Raw genomic sequence first — 23912 nt, 5'->3', positions numbered from 1 at the left:
ATAAGTGATACGAGGTTAGAAAGGGAAGTCAGGATAGATGATAGGCTGACTTGTATGGCTAAGGTGTTTGGACTTTATCCTGTAGGAAATGGGGAAATTTTGAAGAATTCTTACCCACCAAGAACTCGGTCTGATATCTGCAATTTTGTCATTTCCTTATTTGAATTACTTAGTTAATCTCAGTTGCTTTCTTCATAGTGATTATCATTAAAATCCTCCAATAGAAAACCATCCCTGTGCTTGTTTTCCAAAGTAGCTAGGAAAAGGAAAGTGAGGGAGATTGCTTTACAGTCTGCAATTAGGCTTGAATTAAGAGAGAAAGAATGGAAGGGAGGGAGGGAGGGAGGGGAAGAGAGGGAGGGCAGGGAGGGGAGGAACAAAGAAAGGGAGAGAGAGAGAGGAAAAAAAAAAAGTCAAGGAATTGAATGGATGAGCACACAGGAACCAAGAAAGGAATAAAGCGAGCTGAATCCCTGGAGCTCCCTTCTAGGAAGAAAAGAGCTTCCGGTAACGCATCTAAGAAGGTCCTGAAACAGGATGATCAACAGACCCTTAGGGCTCCCACAACCCTCCCAAGTGAGAAACTGGGAGCTTTTGCAAAGCTCTGTTACTCAGTTTGAGCAAGGCAACCTGAGTTTACGCATAAGAAACTTGATGATCCACAAACTCTTGATTCTGGTAATACTGGAGTGAGACATGCCTTTCCTTCATTAATTTCTTTTTTTGGAGGAAATTTACAGAACATTTTGAATTCTTCATGTCATTACTGATGTGTAATTAAGTGACACACCAATATAAAATTAGTCTTTCAATACAATTTTCCAAGGGTAATTATATGTAATTGAAGAGAAATAAGAGTTTCTCCTACTTTAAGGTGGTGATCATATCATACCATCATTTATGATTCACATGATAATCATACCCACAGCATAATAAGATCAAAATGTGTGTTTCTAAGCAAGAATGCTGACTTAAGTGGCATAGTATACCAAGTAATTAAAATGGAAAAAGCTCCCAGCAAAATGTCCAATGTTTGCAAAGAGAAATGAATTTTCAGAGTCTGTTGGAAGATAATTCTCAATGGGTTTCCTACATTTCTGCATGTCTTGTGAAGTGAGGCATTAATTGCCCTTTTTTTTGAGTCACTAACTACCCTTTGTTGCAGACTATTTTTTTCAGATGTTTGTATAACACACAGCCTTGAAAGATAGTGTGTCCCCCTTTAGAGCAAAAGACAGTGTTGTTTACAGGCTTGAAAGATAGAATATGTCTCCCTCCAGAGTGTAGGGTCCATTAGACTGCCCATTATGAAGAATCAGTTTCCCTAAACTCAGAGTTCTTCTCTGGGTCTCCTGTAACACATACTGCTTGTACAATCATCTGTCTGGGCCCATTGCACCCACGGAATTAGGGGACAAGGAAAACTGATACAAATACACAGCAGTGTTCCTGCTGTTCATTGTGCCATGAGTAATAAAGGTCTTTGTCTCTAACTTAGGAGTCTCATGTCTTCTGCCAGCTTATGTGAAACTGCTACTGGCTAAATTGTTAGCTTCTGAGTAGAATACAATCTCAGATGCATCACAGGTTTGGCAGAGTCAAATAGTCAAGGGAAACTACGACAGTTTTTGGATAACATTTTAATTGGGGTGGGTCTCTTAACAGGACAACTTGACAAAAATCATATTAAAATGTACATCATATGTCCAAAGGAAAGGGGGTCTGTGGGAATCAAGGTGAACAGTGTACTGACTCAGGCTCTTCTAACTCTATAAGAATGTATTATAAAACTGATAGGAAAGATATTTCTCTAGAATGATAATAGTTTTCTCTGAGTCAGGCACCAATCAGAAAAGGCACTTTGATCCTTTAGCATGTTTTGTTGGAGTTACAGGAATAGAATCTGTAAAGAAGAATAGATCTGCAAAGAAGATCAGGGTTTTCGTCCTTTACTGCTCTGCCACTTTCAACTTTAAACAAGCTACACACTCTTCTGCAACCTGTTTTCTATCCCCTAAAAAAGAGAAGACAAAGCCTGCCTTGCATAGTTACTATGTGAGAGGGGTGGGGGGGAGATGATATATACATAGAAATGTACAGAAAAATATATATATTATACATACATAAGTGTCACCTGACACATGGTTAGCATTTAAGATGGTAATTATTGTTATTAGCACTTTTATTAATTATTACAAATCATACCTAGTAAAGTGTGGACTCAGTTTCAGGGGATTAACCAGTCTATAATCTTGTTCACATTTTCACAGGGGTAATACTCAAGAGGAAGCATTAAGTTTCAACTGATGATGGTTACTAAGAGTCTGTTTTGTTGAGTTTTCTAGAAATCATTTACGTATGTGACAGATTTCTCATTGTGTTCACCACGTGGCAACTTAAAAAATAATTTCACTCAGGGAGTCTGGGTGGCTCAGTCGTTTGAGCATCCAACTCTAGGGTTTGGCTCGGGTCATGATCTCATGGTTTCATGGGTTTGGGACCTGCATCTGGCTCTGCATTGACAGTGTGTGGAGCCTTCTTTGTATTCTCTGTCTCTGTCTCTCTCTCTGCCCCTCCCCCACTCACACTGTCTTTGTCTCTCTTAAAATAAATACATTAACTTAAAAAATAATAATAATTTAACTCATGTATTTAGTACACACTTAGCAGCTGAGAAAAAAATATGACATAGATCTCTGCTGTCAACTATTTTCTAGATATAAGCAAATAATTACAATAAAATGTGGCAAATTTAATCCACTGCTTATTTATTTTTACAAGGCCAGGATACAAATAAATAACTTGTAAAGACCAAATGTGATCCCCACTGATATGCTGGAGGCAGATATAGACTAGTCTCAAAGCACAGAGAGACAGCTGACTATCTCTGACTGGAAACGTGACCTGATAGATGAGAGGTGTGGGGAATTCTAAACCCTATGCTTTTTTGATTGGAAGAAAGTCCAGATCAATGCCTCATCCCTCCACCTATGCAGTAGATTTAGAGTCTTGCTGAACTACTCAGAAAGTCAATTTGTATATGGTAAAGGCTATTCTCTTCATTGTCTCCAAAACACTTACTGTTTTAAGAGAAATAATTATGATAACACTTCCTTCAATCCCAAGATAGCATGTCTCATCCTTGTCCTGGATCCTGGCCCCTCTCTTTCTCTAAAGAACCTTAGCCCATCATTCATTTCCTCTCTCTTTGGTACAAAGGTTTTGAACCTAGAAACAATTAGCTTTTTAGGACACCAGTAATTCCCTCAAATGGCATGCAAACTTTAGTAAATACATGTGCTATGCATTTTTTCAAAATGAAAAGATTTCGTTAGATAATCAGAGACTGTGACACACACACTTACGAAGGAGTATTCTGGTGTGTATTTAATTTCTCCCTCTCTTGTGGCCCTTTCTCATCAGCACATTTTCTAAGAGCACTTCACAGTCCTCCTCTACCTATTATTCTCTTTGCCTCCTTACCTTACCGCAAAGCTTCTTGGAAAAGGAGTAAGTGCTTGCCACATATATTGATTATTTACAGATGATGTTTCAGCCTACTACTTTCTGGCTTCTGGTGCCAGAACTACTCACTCAGATTGCTCTTGCTGAAGATATATGCCATTTAAGTGACCAAAAGAAAAGCTATTTATTCAGTCTTATCTTACTTGATAACTAAACGTGTTTACTATCCCCTTCTCTCTAACACAGTCTGCTGCTTTGACTTTCAGACACCACCTATCTTGTTACCCTCTGACCATCGTGAGTGTCTTCCCTCAAGATATTTCTGTTTCTCATGGATCCATCCTTGGCTCCTTGGAGTAATTCTCATTCTTATAGTCTTCCTGGACAAACTCCTACAAACCCACCCTTTGCTTCAATTACTTGTAATTCTGACAGCTTAGCGAGCCTTATCCCATATTACGAAGGAAGTCCAAAGCTTTACATACAATTTATGTGAATTCTTAGCAGATTAGGTTTTCATGGAAATTCCTGGCTCTGAGTTCCTGGCCCTGCTGGACTTAATCTTACCTGTATTTCATGTTCTTCAGTTGTTCTGATCTCACTGCTTTAGAGGTAAAACTTAGATGTTTTGCCTTTTTTTCTTGATTTCCTCCAAAGTAATTTACAAGAGGATGTATGAGCAGCAGTCTTATGAAGGTACCAAGTAAGTAGTGTGTGTATATGGGGTGTGTGGGGGCTGTAGAAGCGGGGGGAGTTGTACATGTGTGTGCATGTGTGTGCATGACAGTGAGGGAAGGGTGTATGGTTATATCATAGCATTTCTCACTGTCCCCTTTCTGCACAGACTCCCCTCCTTTACCATATTCCTCAGAGCATACTCTTGCCCTCAAGTTGCTCTCTTATTTCTCTACCTCTCTGTTTCTAGGCCATCTCCTATATTAGGCAGAGCAATTTAACTTTCTACCCCATAGTCAATTCTGAGTTTAATTTTGCAGATTCAAAACCTCATTACAAAATCCATTAAAATAAAGAACTAGTATCTATTAAAAAAAATAAGTGGAAATTCTACAAAAGTAAAATATTAAAACTGAAATTATGAACTCAGGAAATAAGTTAACAATAGGCTAGATACAGCATAAGAGAAGATTAGTAAACTGGAATTTACGTTAATAGAAAATACCTATGCTAAAGCATGGAGAGAAAATTGGGAAGAAAAATATAAAAACGAGCATAATAATATAAAAAGCATATTGAAATGAACTACATTATCAACTGGCAAGATCCTAGATACTAAGACATATCCAAGGAGTGCCAAAACAATTTCTCATGAAACAACATCAGATTGAGAAATCCCAAACAGAATCACCCAGTAATTCCCCAAGAAAGTGCTTTCTAAATTTTATATCATGTACAATAATACTAAACTTAAAGTATATATCTAGCAAATATAACTATGGGGAATAATTAGGCTTGTTGGTGAAAATTTTAGAAATATTTGCAATTAAAGATGTAATTTTAATATATATTAAATGCCTTATGAACTTATACAGTTACTTCTTGTTATTTGCGGTCATTATGTTCCATAAAGTCACTGCAAACTCTGAATTAGCAGATACTAAGTCAGTGTCCCCAGGGAAAACACAAGATTAGGTTTCTGCCAACCTCTGGTCACATTTTCTCAAGCTATCAATACATAACCTTGTTTAATGTGTATTTAAGTTTAAATACACTTTATTTAATACATATTGTTGTTTCATTAACATTGAACTTACAGCCCACTACACTATGACTCATTCATGAATGAAGCTAATCTAGCACACTTATTTTCCCTACAAAGCATATCATAGCCTCTTGCATTTAGGAATAACAAATAAAATTTCATCAGTATGTTTGGGGGGGTATTTTAAACAGAAAAATGATCAGCAAAAAGAACAAAGTTTTGAAGAATATGGCACTAAATATACCATGGAAAGGACATTGTTGTTTTGTAACCTCAAGTGGGAACATGTATAGCAAGTAACTCAATTTTTTGCTCCTCTGAATATACGCATTTCTGTAAGTGACCAATTAAGTGACATGAATATTGATTTGGGATTACAAATAAATTTTAGCAAGTTGGTGAATTCACAAATGCAGAATCTCTGAATGAGGGTCAATTTGTGTGTATACACACCCATATGTACATACATATAATTTATATTTATATAATTTATCTTTAAGTTGTTATAATTTATATTTATGATAATAAGGCATGCAGACATTGATGCACTTTTCTACACAAAAGAAGAAAGAGGGGTGCTGGGTGGCTCAGTCAGTTGAGCACCGCATTCTTGATTTCGACTAAGGTCATGATTTCACGGGGTTCATGAGATAGAGCCCTGTCTCAGGTTCTGCACTGATAGTGAAGAGCCTGCCTGGGATTCCCTCTCTCCCTCTCTCTTTCCCCCCACCTCAAAATTAAATAAATAAACTTAAAAAAAAAAAAAAAAGAAAGAAATTCCAATAAGGGTAATCTCTTCCCATTCTTCCACTCCAGCACTCCCAATCCCCCATGTCCTAATTCTCTTTGTTTTGTAGAACTTAATATTGTCTAACAAATGCATATATTTATTTATTTACTCATTTATTTATTATTCACTCTTCCATTTATTCATTTATTATGTTTATTGTTTACTTTCTGTCTTCTTCTACTATAATATAAATTTCACAGGGGAGCCTGGGTGGCTCAGATGGTTTGGCATCCAACTCTTGATTGGGGCTCAGGGTTCATGAGATTGAGCCCTGCATCAGGCTCTGAGCTAACAGCATGGAACCTGCTTGAGATTCTCTCTCTCCTCTCTCTCTGACTCTCCCCTGCTCACTCTCTCTTCTCTCTCAAAATAAACAAATAAATAAACATTTTTAAAAAAATTCACAAAAACAGGAACTTTCTTTTGATCACTGGTGTATCTCAAACAAAAAATTGGAAAGAAGAAATTAGCTTTAATGTGTTTCTCACTTCTTATTTCCTACTAAAGTTCAAAGCCCATGATGCTTGCACAGATCATAATAGGTTATACGCTATAAAGTAGTGAAAGAGTACTGAAGAAGTAGTTAGAGACCCGGGTTCTAAAATTGATTTCCCCACTTATCTGGGCAATCTTATAACTCTGAGCCTTGGTTAACTCTTGCATAGAACTAGTATTTACCCCTATGCATATCTCAGGATTATCAATTACCAAATTTTAACAAACAAGATCATGTAAGCTGAAAACATGAAGTTGAGGCACCTGGGAGGCTCAGTTGGTTAAGTGTCTGACCTCAGCTCAGGTCATGATCCTGCAGTTTGTGAGTTCAAGCCCTGCATCGGGCTCTGTGCTGACAGCTGGGAGCCTGGAGCCTGCTTTGGATTCTGTGTCTCCCTCTCTCTCTCTCTCTTTGCCCTTCCCCAAGTCACACTCTGTCTGTCTGTCTGTCTGTCTCTCTCTCTCTCTCTCAAAAATAAACATTAAAAATTAAAAAAAAGAAAATATGAAGTCATTATTTCAGTAGGTACTCAAAAACAACTATATGATATTAAGTTAGAAATTCTAGGATATTTCTGTTTAGACTCAACAAAAGACCTTTTCCATCCTTCCCTACTTTATCTTATTTTAGTTTTCAGGTAATATATGCTTTGTCTGTTGTGATTTTACACAATTTTTATACATGATCCTAAAAATTCTAATTTTATGCTAAAATAGTCAACATTGAGAAATAAGCTAATAAATATACTAATTGTTTGAAAAAAAGAATAACTCAGATAAAAACAAGATATATAGGAATGTATTGATTAGACAAATTAATTCTTTATAATAAATGCACTAGAAGAATTTAAAACATATGTCTTACATAGAATCCTCTATAATACGCATGTGGTTGCACAGAGGGAAAAAAAGTGAAATCCTTTTCTGGAACCAGGGACAGTACTCTTAATTTCTCTCTTTCTATGATGGGATTGTTTTTCTCATGAGATTTTGGCAGGCCCTTAAAATTGGTGTCATTTTTGATTAATTCTTTTTGTACTCTGATGACAGCTAATGGAATGATTTGAAAGCTATTTGCTTTACAAAAAAAGATCCAATATAGCTGCCTTTTGTGCCCATTCTTAAAGCTTTTACTTCTTTTTCTTGAAATAATTAGTAAAAGAGCAAAAAGATTGCTGTAATTACTAAGCATTATAAACTATATCTGGGTGCCTGACATTAACAGTAGCTGTCATTAAAATTAGATCACTTGTCTCACTTTAAGGAATGTTACTTTTTCCTATTTTGATGATATAATCTGAAAAATATCTTGACAGGATACTAATTCAGAAAACAGAATACAGGCCCTTCAATATGTACTTATTTTTTCTTATTCAGAAATCTATAAGGTGATTAAAGTGTGCCTTCAAGTATATCAAGTCCTTAGATTGGCATTAAAAAAATGGATCAAAGCCATCAATTATTTCATAGGAACCAGTAGAGTTCAAGCATTATAATTATATGTCAATTTTAAACACAGATCAAAAAGTAAAAGGTAAGAATATCCTTTCAATCCTATTCAGGTAATCAACAGATTTGTTTCAGGGGTAAGACTTCAAGTAAAAGGGTTTTAATATGCATAATGACTTCAATGTTTCTTTTTCTTTGCTAAAGTTAACATTTTTTTCATCAGTCCCTTGTTCACTGGTATTACAGAAAATATTATCATATATAATTTTCATTACATAGCAATTTCTTCCAGTAAATGCATAAATCTTAGTTAACAAATACAATTATAATATTGTCATATGCAATGAGCAGAAATACTTCAGAGACAAAGGAAAAAATAAGCAGAGTAAGTAATAAAGACCTAAGTCAAAATATTATCAGTGAGAATCCAGAATATTTCTCCAGATACAGAAATACCTAACCACCTAAATGATATCCTGAAAAAAGCAAAGATCTTAAATTCCCTTAATTAAACATTCTTATGGTGGCAAGAAAATTCATAAGCTATACAAACATAAGTGCTTTTAATTTGTTGAATAATTAAATGCTCTTTAAGAGCAAAATTTTATGCTATGCATCTTATATTTCCATGCTACACAAGGTATGTAATTATGGTAACTATGAAAACCAACAATAAAAACATTTGAAAATAATGGTACCTAAAGTTGTGCTTGGAAATTAATGCTTTTCCCCACCTGGAAACAACAAAGTTGATTCTATTAAATGTGATAAATGAAATGTAAATTAAAATTTTAATAAGGTGCTTGTTAATCCATTTGTTCACAGCTAACTTGAACTCAGTTAAATTAGCTCCTTATTATGAGCACTGGAGATATGATTTCTTCTGAATCTCAAGGGCAAATATGTGTTAGAGGACTGCTTGTCCCACGATAGCTTCATAAATTGTTATTAAAATTATTCACTAGACACTTTTTCTGTGATGCATTTCATTTAGAAAATCAATTCTGTATTGTTAAAGATAGTAAAAGTCCTCTACCAGCAATCACACCACCAGATACGAAGGCAAAATAAATCTACATATGAGCTACCCTGGGATATTTATCATTGCCTTGATCATTCTATCTCCATGAATTGCAGAAAATAGTCTTTAAGTACTTGTAAAATATCACATGATTTCTGAGGCACACAATTTCTCCTGGAAAGTTTGAAATATCTAGTATTTGTTAAATGTTCTATTTAGTCTCCAGGATAGTGTTTCTCAAATTTGGGCACCTGCAGACAGATCAACTAGGTAAGGCAGTGAGTCTAGTGTATGTCTAATGGGTCTAGTGAAAATATGAACATCAATTTTAAGTAAAATTTTAAATATAATTCATATAACTTAAAAAGAAAAATGAAACAATAATTAACATTCATAATAACTTAGTTCTCCATGCCAGGGAGAGAGAGATGGTATTTTTTACAGTGTTTTACCAGGAAGTTTGTGGCCAGACCATTAGTAAGCCATCACTGAGTAGAGTGCAACCAGTTGGTTTCACTTCTTACCCTTTATTTCCACCACATGGAAAAGCCTAGGTCATTATTATGGATGATCTAAAATAGCTACATATGCTTGGTGGCTCTCTCAGGCAATTCTCAAAACTCAAATCAAGCATGGAGATCTTTAACAATATAAAACCAATATTGTGTATGAGATGCCAAGTTAACAATCATTCTGCCCACATATGTGGAAAGTTTTTGAGTTTCTAGTACTCTTAGAAATAAGGTGACAATAACTGCAGAAGATACAAATTTAAAAAACATAAGGCACAACTTAGAATGATAGTAACTGAATGCTTCTTAAGAACTAATGATCCTTAAGCATATATACCACATTTGAAAGCAATTATTGGACCTGGACTAGCCAAAATAATCTTGAAAAATAAGAACAAATTTGGAAGAATTGTACTTCTTTTTAAAACTTATTTCAAAGCTAATGTAATGAAGGCAATTTTGACTGGCAGCAGAATAGATATATAGATCAGTAGAATAGGACTGAGTCTAGAAATAAATCCATACATCTATGGCCAATTGATTTTAAACAAGGGCATCAAAACAATTCAGTCAGACTAGAAAAGACTTTTCAACAAATGGTTCTGGGACACTAGATACCTATATGCAAAAAAAAGAACAAAGCTCGACCTTTATTTCATACTATATACAAAAATTAACTCAAAATGGATCACATAAATAAATGTAAAAGCTAAATCTATAAAATTCTTAGAAGAAATCATAGGTATAAATATTTGTAAAGCTACCTTAGGCAATGGGTTCTTAGAAATCATCCTAAAAGCATAACAGACAAAAGAAAATATGAATAACCTGGAATCCATCAATATTTTTAAAACTGTGCTTTAAAGGACACAATAAGAAAATGAAATGGAGACCTTTATAATGGGAGAAAATATTTACAATCATTATATCTGCAAGCAACTTCCATCTAGAATACATAAGGAACTCCTACAACTTAACAATAAAGATAATCCAATTTAAAAACTGGGCTCAGGAGCTGAACAGATATTTCTCCAAAGAAAGTATACATATGTCTAACAAGTATATGAAAAATTTTCAACGTCATTAGTTATTAGGGAAATACAAATCAAAACCACAAGGTATTGGTAATTTCTCAAAATGTTAAATGTAGAGTTATCATATGACTCAATAATTCTATCCTTAGGTATATACCCAAGAGAAATGAAAACATATATCCACACAAAAATGTGTAAATAATTGTTCAGATCAGTAATATTCATAATAGCCAGAAAAGTGGAAATAACCTTAATATCTAATCATAGATGAATGGATAAACAAAGTGTGGTATACTCCTACAGTGGAATACTATTCAACCATTGAAAGGAATGAAATCCGGATACATGCTACACAACGCATGAACTTTGGAAACATAACCTAAATGAATTAAGACAATTATAAAAGACCACATTTTACAAGATTAATTTATATGAAATGTCCAGAATAAGCAAATCAATAGACATAAAAAGTATATTCGTGCTTATGAGAAGTGGAGTGGAGGGAAAATGGAGAACAAATGCCAATGGGAATGGAGGTTCTTTTTGGGGTGATAAAATGTTCTAAAATTAGTGATAAGGGTCAACCAACTTTGTGAATATACTAAAAAATGACTGAATTTTGTGGTATGTAAAGTATACTTCAATGAAGCTGTTATTAAAAAACAATCGGTAAATCCATTATGGAAATGTGTATAAATCATGCCAAATCTCAAATAAGGCTCCTTTGTATATGATCCAAAAGTTAAGTACTTTTAGTGGTAGGAACCATTTTTTCAAATCCTTATTTTATACATGAAGAAAGCAAGGTGCAATGATATAAATTACTTACGTAAGGGCTATTAGTCATATTTTATTAGGATTATAGAGGAAATGAAAATGTTTTTAAGTAACACAATATACTTTAAGGTTAAACTAAATTAGGGAGAAGATTTCAAAGCGAATTTAGTGGCACACTGAAAGAAATCTGTTTAATGACTGTGAGTAGTCATACAATGGAAAGCAGTCAGTTGCTGCAAATTCTGTATGAAATGGAATGAAAAAGTCAATGGCTTTGTCAAGACTCTGGAATCATAGAGTTATAATCGTCAAGTATGTACAGAACAATGACACAAAAACAATGGGATCCTGCTCAGGATGGAGTCATATCAAACACACATTTCTGAAGAAGTTAGCTGATACGGTGAAAATAACTTCCAAATAATTATAGAGAGAGAGGCTATGATGGACAGCTAATAAAAGTAGAAAAGAATAAATGCATTAGAAAGTATCCAATAATTCATACAAAATAAAAAATAAGGAATTCAAAAATAATATTTATAAACACTGACCATAATTCAATATACTTAGGGTTTAAAGATTATCTGGTATCATAATTCTTAGTAAAGAAAAGGTAATAGACGTTTTTCATTGATTTTCCTAATACGTAGAGATATAAGATTTAAAATTGAAAGTTACTAATGGAATGATAGGACCAGAAAAAAATAAAACTAAGCAAGATAAAACAAAACAAAGAAGTGAATAGGGGAGCAGAGTACTATGATATTTTGAAGATGGTATTATTTCTAATGTTTATTAATAATCTTGTGCTAGAAGTAGATTGGAGAAATATAAGGAGAAAAAGAAGGATACCATTGTAGCATCACTTCCTGTGGCTAACTAGATACAATGGAATGGTGCATCCCTAAAAACCTCAGAAAATTTACAGGGACAAAATGACAAAATACAGCCAAAATAGAGTAATATGGAAGATTTCAACTTCTTAGTCATCCACTGGAATTTCTATCAGTCACCATAAAACAACTTAAAACTTTCTTCGCCTTGCTAACAATTTCATCAGCCCAAAGATAAAGAATGTAGATAAGACAGGTGACATGGAAAGTACTCTTTGGTAAATATTTTGCATCCAAAGGCAGGGAACTGGATGGCAAAGCAGAAGTGACAGAAACCTGGGAGAAAGTTACCATGTCATCTCAGCAAAAAAGTTTAAACAGAGTCAGATACAAAGCTATTTCTAATGTCATTGAAGACAAAGCTGCTGCTTCTTTTCTTTTTTCAATCTATGTGTCATTTCCTTTGTTACTTGGTATGTTTCAAGAATGGGAGCTGGAAAAGAATGCTTCTAATAGAAGTGTAATGCATGCAGAGTAGGGGAATGAGGAAAGAAAGCTAAAATAATTATGTTTATCTAAGAAAGTAATTTAAAACCAACAAGAAACTTTTTAATGAGAAAAAAACCAAAGATTTTTATCTTAAAATAACAGAAGATGCTCAATTAATAGCCGATTAATTTGTTTTCAGTAAACTGACATAAAACTTTCTAGCAGATAAAACAATCTTAATCTACACTAGACTTAAGAAGTTGATTACAATAGACTGACACACCTTAAAACAGTATGTTACCAAGCACCCTATGAATATTTGAGAAGTTCATGTAATTCTGAAATAGCATGTCTTGGCTGAATCCTCCAAGCTCAGACTATCTAAGCAATTGGTTATTTTTGGTCCAATCTATTGTAATAACAAGATATAAGCTCATTCTCAAATGTTCATGTCATTATCTTCACTTTTATGGCAAGCCTATTGTTCCCTTGCCTTTTTCATGCCATGGAACAAAAGGGCCATTTACAAGGAATTGTGCCCAAATACTTCATGATATTTAAAAAGTATTCAGGTGTTTGCCATCCATACCACCGTCTGGTAAGATTAATGAATAGTGAAATGTTAATATTATATGTCTGTTATTAAATTGAAAATTTATCACAAATAGTACACATTTAAATACTAGTAAGAAAAACAATTACTCTCCAGTTTCATTAGGGTTTGGGACAGGGAACAAAAGAAGCAAGAACTTTTTAGGAACATTTATTTTTCACAAGTAGCACGTCCATTTGAGAAACAGATAAACACAGAGACTGGGTCTAGATTAGAACTTGAGTTCTTTCTGTTCAAACCACTGGGATGTGCTATTGTAATATATTCACTGCCAAGAGATACATTACAGAGCAAATGATGGAATCTATCATATACAGAAAAATTGACTTCCCATCAACTGCATAATATGAAAAGAAAAACTGTAATGAGGAGCAGTGTCAAAATGTGAAATAGCATGAAATATATTCATCATTCACATATGAAAAAGAAAGAGTATCACCTGCCCATTGCAGACACTTAAAGGTAAATGAACAATGAGTAGAAGGGTGGTAGTGCCTCCAGTTTGGATGACAACATTCACATTTGCCTTGTGCTATATTTATTGGCTATTTTTTAACTTTAACAAGCCCTGGAAAAAGGTTTCAATGAGGCCACAAGGTGTAGAGAAGTCTTGGCCAAAAAGCAATAATTACAATATGGCACAGGTCAAAAAGCCACAGGCTATTATAGTTCAAATTACTATTCATCCAATCCTGGTTAAATCTAGTATTACAGTTTAAAAGAAGAATCTAAGCATTTATAAATATTTATGTATTTTGTGTTGACAGTTCATATATTTTTTTGAAGACCCAAAACTAAAAATCTTTAAAGTGCTTTTATAGAAATGGAGGCATATATTTATTCTTTATCCATCTTATCACCCTAGAACATAAACTTAATATTATTCATTGTTAACAAACCATATACCAAAGCCAATGAAATTACAAAAGTTAAAACCAATGAAAACTTTAAGTGAACTCATTCATATCCCTAAGTAATGTGAAATATTTTCAAGAAAAGAATAGAGATTTGGAGAATTACTTTTACCTGATTTTCTGCATATCCATTTTAAAATATAAACAAATAAGAAATTTAAGATTTTACCACCTAATGTCCAAGGCAGCATACAAGTTGGAAGTGTTTGTCCCAGAGAGAGAGCACCTTCACTTTGTGGACTTGCTACTCATAATCCAAACCAGATGGGGAAAACAGCTTTCTGTCCCAAACTGCACATAGATTACCCCCAAATTTTAATGGTTCATCTTTTAATGTTTTGGTTCTTTAAAACCCTGACTTATTTTACTTAAATGTATCCAGGTTACATATAGAAACTATCCAAGTTCTGAAACCTACCAACAACACATAGCAAAATGAATAAAATGGAGTTTGGGGTGATTTACCAAACTGTAGTCCACAAAAACTGAATCACTTAAGTTTTAAATTATACCGGAAACCATCCAGAAATAGGTAACTAATGAGACACCTGACAAATGTCTTCTCACATATAAAGACCTCTAATGTGAAAAAAGCAAAAATGTTTCTTGCCTCAGAAACAAATCTGATCTGTTTAGTAGAAACTTCAAAAGGATAGGTTTTCCACTCAAGACAAGAAAAAAATGTCTTAATAATTTAAAATATCTAATTATTTGCCTGAAGTTAATCATGTTTTCTTTCAGTTGAGGTAGTCACTTAAAGAGATGATAGTTATCTGTCAGGGTTGCTGTAGAAAACAGTTCCTCATTAACAGTTGAAGTGGAAAAAGAACCATGAATGTCCCTTAAAATTCTGAGTTTTGTAGTTTAAAGATAACATCTTGAATTTTATGAAAATCATTACCTGTCTGGTTTTTCCATTTCTTTCTCTTTTGAATTAAGGAGAATGGAGTAGATGGGTGTCTTTGATAACTCTGAGGAGACTGTAAATGATTAAGATACATTTGAAATGATTTAAAAAATGAAGAAGAAACAGTATTAGTTAAGGAGTGCAGCAATTAAAATTTTCATGTAATATTAATGGGAAAGGATATTATAAACGTTCTACAGGACCCTGGGTTGTGTTAAGCATTTCTTGGGACCAGCAGTCACATTCCTGGGAATTCTCTCCTAGAGACACCATGCAAGATTATCTTAAAGTTATGCACTGGAGAATGCTCACATTAGACTCATTTCTAATGACTATAAATTTCAAACAATTTTAACTACTAATTAAATAAATTATACTGTATTACATAAATTATAGTATACAGATTAGCAGGCAGTCATTAAAATTAGTGATGTAAAATTATTATTTTATTTACACAAAAAGGAAAGAATGTCCACCTAGTAAAACAAAATCTCTCTTTCTGTGATTAAATACACATCAATACACATACACCCACAGACATACATGTAGACTCACAATTAAACATGGGTGTTGATTTTTATGTTTTCCCTTAAACTTCTCTGCATTTTTAACTGTGTTAAGAGGAAATGTATTATCATTAATAAATAATTTTTGAATTACTTTTTATGGATTTAAAACATTTTTCATGACAGTTTTATCTTATGGAAAGAGGATCTATGAAAAGAAAGAATAAAGAGAAAACTTTTTAATTGATACAGTGAAAATCAGCATACAAGATCAACATACAAAAATCAATTATATTTCTGTATATAAGCAATGAATAACCTGAGAATGAAATTAAGAGAAGAATCCATTTATAATAACATCAAAAAGAACAAAACGCTTAGGGATATATTTAACATATTTTAAAATACTTAGTGAGCTCCCACCATATGTTAGGCCCTGCTTAGGAACTGACAACAAGAGATAGATCAAGCAGAGTCCCTGGCCTCATGGATCTTCTAGGCAAGTGATTTACATTTTTTTAAGTTTATTTTCAGAGACAGAGAGAGCATGTACAAACAAATGTGGGAGGAGCAGAGAGAGAGGGAGAGAGAGAATACCAAGCAGGCTCCGCCCTGTCAGTATAGAACCCAACTGGGGCGGTGGAGGGGAGGCGCTCCAGAGTCAGATGCTACCAACTGAGCTACCCAGGTGCCCCTTTAAATTTTCCAGATAATACTGTAATACGTTTTCTTTCCAAGTAATTTTATATAATTAAGTGTTCTATTAGACAGTTTTCTATAATTGCTCTATTATAGGGGAACCTGGATGGCTCTGCTGGTTAAGCATTCAACTGTTGATTTCAGCTCAGGTCATGATCTCACAATTCATTAGATTGAGGCCTGCTTCAGGTTCTATGCTGAAAGCTTGAGGACTGCTTGGGATTCTCTCTCTCCCTCTCTCTTCCTCTCTCTCTGCTCCTCTCCCACTCATGAGTACTCTCTCTCTCTCTCAAAATAAATAAAATAAATTAAAATAAATTATAATTGCTATATTACAGACCACGCAAGTTTTAAAATTATCATCAGTGGCTAATTGCTCTGTGAAAATGTGGTACCAAAAACTTTCTTGCTCATAATCTTTGAGAGAGCACTAACATTTTGAACAATAGAAACCTCAGCATATGACTCTACTTAAATCTAATGATTCTTAAGTAATTTAAATTTTGGAGTAAAATAGATATCAAAGGGAATGATATGTATCTTCTCAATTTAGAGAAAGGAATTAAAAAAAAAACAAACCCCAAAACTCTGAACTACAACTATTGTTCGAATAAGATAGTCCAAAAAGTAAAGATCTTCCTTGTTGAAAGCTAGAAATAATTGCATTTGCTACTGAATTTTCCAGTCATCATTCCTCGTGTTTAAAATGAAAAGGGTTGAGTCATATTTCTTTTCAAAACTGAATCAAGTTAAAAAACTAAATCAGATCTTTAAAAGAAAACCGCCCACCCAAAAGGAAATTGCCTTCCCTCACTTGAAAATATAGCAGTATGTTACCTCATTAAAATGCCAACATGTAAGGTATATGTGGTTGGTAAAGAAGAAATAAAAACTCTTGTCAACCCTGAGGTTAGCACGCTTTGTAAAGTGACGTAGTCTAGAAGTGGAGGGTTATTTAGTGCACTAAGAGGTAAAAGGAAGGCCATCAAAAATAAAACCTCCCTGTTAAGCGTGAATCAAATTCCAACTTAACATACACACTCACAATCAAGCAAGCTTCAGTATGTGCAAGAAAAGAAATCAAAGTCCACTACAGAAAAATCTGTAAACACTTATTCCAACATGGAGTATACGACACATAATATTACTTAAGTCCCCAAAGATTTGGTTTAATATATTTTCCTATACTAGTGCTTGTAAATATATGGGAAAGTAATGTATTTTTATATTGCTTTTGGAAATATTCCCAATTACTACACAGTGATTTTTTGTGTTCTAAAAACTATCTTTAAAATATATGACTCTGGAATTATTATTCCAACAATTATTCTTAGAAGATTTCTTTAAAATACAAAAAAAAAAAAATCAAAAATATTTTGTAGATAGTCCACAAAAATTAACTGCCATTATTTTAACAACTATTTAAATGAAAAACAAGAAGCAAACTTCTTCCCTACCACTTATTCCAACTGTTATCTACATATAAGTAAAAAACAACGAAAGGATACTACCATTTTCTTACCAAAACATTAACATGACTTGTCCAAGAAGTCACATGTTGCCACTGTCTATGTATACTCTATATTTTGGTTATTAATAAGAGTCCCTTTATGCTTCTACCTGTTGACTCTATTACTATGATACCTATCTCTTATTAAATCTCTCCATTAGCTGATTTCTACTTCTGAATACTCTGCTGTGTATCTTTTAAAATAAAAAAGTATTTCCCTCTTTATCAATGGGCATCAGCCTCCTGAAGTATAATAAGCACTGAAATTGGGGTAAAGCCTTAAATTTTAACTTCCCCTTCCACAAATCTATGAACAAAGTATAAACCTTCATTGTGTACTGGTGTCCTCATCAGTGCAGTATGGTCCCTACCTGAAATAATCTCTCTGCAAAGATTATGAAGGCAAATTGATACATTTTATGCAAATGAATGTTCTTTGAAAACAAAAATATAACTATACATATTGTATTTTATTTTTTTAAGTTTTTTTTTTTTTTTTTTGAGAAGGAGAGAGAGAGAAAACTTACAGGGGAGGAGAAGAGAGGAGAGAGAGAGAATCCCAAGCAGGCCCTGCACCAGCAGTGCAGTGCCAGGGCAGGGCTCGAACCCATGAACCATGATATCATGACCTGAGCCAAAACCAAGAGTCAAACGCTTAACCAACTGAGCCACCCCGTCTCCTGTATACATATTTTAAAAATTGTATATTTAACTACATGTATAGAGCTATATATATTGCCTATTTGAATAAATAGTATATACATAGTACACTGATTCCAGTCTATGGGACATTTCTTCCAGTTTGTAAAACTAATTGAACCTTGGGTGGCCCTATATTAGTCAGAAACATAACACATCAGAGAAATAGACACGACACACTGTTCTTTTAGCTAACATCTCTTATAAGCATAAGCACACACACACACACACACACACACACACACACACACACACCTGTATTCACCTACCAAGATGCTCCAAGAAAATTGATAAAATTCATGGTGACAATTAATTCCACTTATCCTTCAAAATATAGCAAACAGGGGACCTACAGGGCATCTGTTTCCAGCTATGCATCACATCCTATCTAATAAATCACTACATACATGCATATATGCATGAGAATGTGTATACACATATACACATATAAGCACGCATACACACACACACACACACACACACATAAAGGTAAAGGCTTAATCTATAAAATCTCTAGAGGAAAATGTAAGGAAAATTATTTGTAACCTCGGAGTAGGCAAAGATACTCAAGGTACTAACCATAAAAGAAAAAAAATGATATACTGAATTTTTTCAAAATCAAAAATTTTGTTCTTCAAATATAATCAATAAAATAAAAAAACACATGACATAGACTGTGAGAATATATTCCAAATGTATGTATTTGACAAAAGACTTATATCCCAAATATATGATTCCTGCAACTCAAAAATAGGAAAGCAAACACACAGTTTAAAAGAAAAAATTGAGTAAATGATTTTAACAGACACTTCGCCAAAGATGATATATAAATGGCCAATAAGCACATGAAAAGATACTAAATATTTTAACTATGAAGAAAATGACTTAAGATCAAAATGAGGTGTCAATACATTCCCACTAGAATGGCAAAAATAAAAATACCAACAACGCGAAGGATTGGCAGGAATGTGGAGCACTGGCCCACTCATATATTGCTGTTGGGAATACAAATGGTACAATCATTTGGATAACTGGCAGTTTCTTATAAGGTTATATGTATGTTTATCATAAGACCTAGAACTTCCATGCCTAGGCATTACACAAAATAAATGAACATAAATATAAACAAAATATTTGCACATGAACATTGTTAGTACTCTCAGTCATAATTGCCAAAAACCAATGCAATCCAAAAGTCCACAAATAGGCAAATCAATAAAAAAAAAACTGTGGTATATTCATACAATGGAATACTACTTAGCCATTAAAAACTACTGATACAAACAACACCTCAGGTGAATCTCAAAAATACTATACTGAACAAAAAAGCTAGACACAAAAGAGTACACACTTTATAATTCCATTTATATGAAGTTCTAGGGCAGAAAAACTCATCTCCAGTGACAAAAATCTATGGTTGCCTGAGGTAGAAGCAGGGGCTGGAAATTTACAAGGAAACATTTTGAGGAGACAGAGATGTTCAGTATCTTGATTGTGATGTTTGTTTCACTAGTGTATATATGCTATGCATACATTTGTTAAAAACATATCGAATTGTATGTTTAAATTGGGTGTATTCTGGGTACATAAATTATGTTTTAATACAGTCTATTTTATAAATAAAGTCAACAGAGAAGCAGAAAGCAGGAAAGGAGTAAGAAAAATAGGAGTTGATCTTCAGAGATGACAAAGAGTTGCCATTCTCATGCATATTAGACACTTGATAAACATGCATTGAATGCATTTATTGCACACAATGATTTGGAAAGTTAGCAAGGCAACCACTATTTCTCACACTTTGTAGGTTGAGATTAAGATAATGTGATTCAGGGAGCCACAAAATGAGTCTAAATGAACACTTGCCATAGATCACAAGGCAAATAAATAAATTATATTTCTATCAGAATTCAAGTTATTCCCAATATAAAGATGTTTCCATATAAATTACCTACACAATTCAAATTTGGTTATCAGTAATTAATTTCACGGAGTTACCAAAAGACTTACATTGATGTTGTGTTAAAGAAGAGTATTGTTTGAAATAAGTCAATTCTAGGCCTTGGAAGCCTTTCATTATGAAAAAGCTTATTTAACAAAATGGTGTTTTTTAAGTTGCTGTTTTTAACTATAGGCCCCAAATGTGAATACTTAAACACTGAATACTTTAAATATTTAATAGAATTGCCTATTATAAAGGTTGGAAAGAACTTACTCTAATCCCTATGCAATACTTGAAACTTTTACATATTCAATTTAATGTGATAGAAATTGAGAACATAAAAATGAAGATGTGGCTGCTGCAATCACAGAGCTTACAGTCTAAAAGACAATAAAAGGCACACAAACAAATAAATATTGTAAATGGCTTAGTGGATGTTCTGGACTTAGAAGGGCATAAGTAGAAAGCAACTTTCTTTTTCCCCACCTGTGTGTTCACATCAGCTTCCCTGTTGGCTTTTCTGGCTTACAACTGGATGAAATTGTAGGCAATTTAATAATCTATTCATTCAAGTTCAGATAAATAAGTCAGTTTAGTCTAATTATTAAATAAGTTTTGAAATAACTCATAAGAGCTGACTGTGAAATGAAATGCACATGCATCAGAGGGTTTACATCATTTCAAGTTTTACTAGTCATTTCAAGAGGATTAAACAACCACAAGACACAAAGCAGAGAGAGGCCTGCAAAGTGAGAGTGTCTCCTCATGTCCTTTCCTGCATCGAACATACATCTCTGGCTTGGAATAATGGAAGAGGTCTCTAATATACAGCAGGGAGCACTTAGATTATGAAATATTGTCATTTTTTTGTCCCAGAAGGTTGTATAGCTTACATGAAATTCTTCTTGGAGACATGCCTCACAAATTCATGGATTCCAGATTTATTTATTATAAATAAACAACTCTGTGGGCTAATTCTTTTCTTGCCACTGATGACACTTGAAGCAAATCTTATATCTTTTGGTCTTAGAAAATTAATAGTCCTGTCATCATTTTTTCTATTAACAGTCTCATGTTGGTAATTAAAATGTCCAATCCAGGGTAATAGTCAAAATTCCGAACTGTCAGCAATTGGCTTTTTCCCTCACCTAGATTAGTGCTACCAAACAGGTCAGAGAGTTTGCAAAGGGAGAGGTCTTTACCTAGCCATATGCTTTACTGACTGCACTCCCAAGTCACAGGATCCAGATCCTCAAAATGAGATGCCAGGGGAAAGGACAATGGGAAATGACGCCCTCTCCCTAGGCTTCTAAGGCTGGTCAGAACTGTCATTATATAGTACTGCTGTACTCTGGGTTTTGTATGCTCATTTAACTCTTTCTTTTGGCAGGTTTAGTGGGTTTCTTAGAGATTAACCCATCAAATATCTCCAATTGCAGTTTCCATGATGCAGACAATGGCTCTACTCCCTCCAGCAATTTAAACTTGGAAATTTAAACTTGGAATCCCAACCCCCAGGACTTCTGGTAGTCTGGTACTCCTCCAGGGGACTCCACCCCTCCCCTGTCCACCAGCTGCTGCTGGGACCTTCATGGGTGAAATCCTTTTCAAGGATTACCCTGATTACTCTCCCATGGGTCTACTTGACTCTCAGGAAAAACTCACATAAACTCTACCCAACTATGAAGGTGCAGTTTGCTTGCACAACAGTCTTCTTTCTCTGCATCTACTGTCAATCAGATGTTTTACCTGCAGTCTCCAGCCTTTAAAATTCTCTTGTGAACAATCAGACACCACCTGTTCGTTAAACTTCAGAGATGCAAATAAACCTTGAAGTTGTACTTACTGGCCTCAGTAAGAGTAAAACATCATACTCCCTTTCCCTACTGAAGAATAAATCTCTCTGAAGGTAACCTCTGCCAATCCTTCAACTCCATCCAATAAATTAGAAATGGCGAACATTTAGCATGGCTGCTTTCCCAAATTCTTAGTTTGTCCAGGATGTGTATGAAGGTAAGGCTAGTTGGTAAGGATTACATAGTTCTTAATATCTGGAACCCCGGATAATTCTAAGAAAGAATGAGTTCCAAGACAACACACACACACACACACACACACACACACAACTTTTAATATTTGGTTACACTATTAAACAAGGTAGAATCTGGTAATTGTCAAAAAAGAAGTATGATTTCAGTGCCAAGGGAACATGGGTAAAGAGAAAGAAACAGTCATTTATTTTTAAATATTCCCACAACATGGATGTATCCATATATTATTACATTGTTTCATCTTTCAGACCCTTTAATAGAATGTGATTTCTTGATACTGGGCTAACCTATGCCTCTATACCTCTCAGTGTTTCTGGTTCTACCCTTGGAAATCACAGGAAACAAGTTGACATTTCATCCATAAGACTGTCCTTCAAAATATGTATCATATTTCTATAAGTATTTATCTTTTTGAACTAAATACCACCCCCCAGTACTTTCAGTCATTTCTCAAAGTTACGGTTCTCACTTCCCTCAACATACTGTGCACACACCTCTAAATCTATTATGTTCTGCCAATGTTTCTAAAAATAATGTGTCTGAAACTGGAGAAGTATTTAATCTGACAGAATTGTTCTGAATACTACATTTCTAAAATGAAATAAAAATTACACCATCATTTTTTGTTATATACATAATGCAGCTGACTTTTTTGAGCTCTCAGTTAATGAAGTCCCCTCAAGTTATTTTATAAAATGTTGTTTATTAAGTAAAACATTTCAAAAATACTAATTCTATTTAATAAAGATAATGTTAAAATATGCAGTATTAAATGTCCATGTGACTTTGAGTTTCACTGTCCAATGGCTTTGCACTGGTAAAACAATATAATAAAACCTCCTAATACATACTTTTAAAATAAAAAATTGAGGAAGGGCAGGTATTTCACCAGTTGACACTTCCCTACCTGGAAGCCACAGCATCCAATCTTGAACCACTGTGCAGTATTTCAGAAAAGAGGAGTCAAAATTTTAAAAAAATAATGGTTTTTAGGATAAAAGCTGGACCTAAAATATGAAACTGATATGAAACTAAAATATAGCAGCAGGGTTACCTGTTATATCAACCCACATTATATGCAAATTAATATATACATATGGGAATACAAAACTCCTAAGACACTTCCCACAAGAAACTTACATTGTTTTTGAGAAGAAAGAATATTTGCATCTAAGACCATGTATATTAAAATCATGCATTGACAATTTTGTCAAATGAGTGAAAGGAGGTCTTTAGAGATTAAAAAAAAAAAAAGAGAGGTGGAACTTGAGTTGAAGTGAAGAATGACTAAAACTCAGATCAATGGTGATGATGAAGGTTTTCATTCTAGGTGAAGTAAATCCTGTGTGCAAAGGTCAAGAAAATGTGTAAGGCATACTGGGACATTACAAATGAATTACTGTATTTGGAAAGAGGGAATAGTGTGTGATATGTGGGAAAAGATGGGGTGGGGCCAGAATATATGAGATTTTAAATGATGAGTAAGGAG

The 23912-nt window shown here is 34.0% G+C and overlaps 1 long non-coding RNA gene across 1 annotated transcript in view; it reads right to left on the bottom strand.

Moving 5' to 3' along the window:
* The window catches only part of LOC122210833, a 151076-nt gene extending 127658 nt beyond the window's left edge, over positions 1-23418 (bottom strand). The window contains exon 1 of the long non-coding RNA XR_006198299.1: positions 23331-23418. This is a non-coding gene — a long non-coding RNA (uncharacterized LOC122210833). The remainder of the gene's footprint in view (positions 1-23330) is intronic.
* Positions 23419-23912: the final 494 nt, after the last annotated feature.

Source organism: Panthera leo, chromosome F2 (genome assembly GCF_018350215.1).
Source record: "Panthera leo isolate Ple1 chromosome F2, P.leo_Ple1_pat1.1, whole genome shotgun sequence".
In the NCBI taxonomy this organism is placed as follows: Eukaryota; Metazoa; Chordata; class Mammalia; order Carnivora; family Felidae; genus Panthera; species Panthera leo.
The sequence above is the reverse complement of the archived record's forward strand: the minus strand, read 5'-3'. Positions and strand labels throughout refer to the sequence as shown.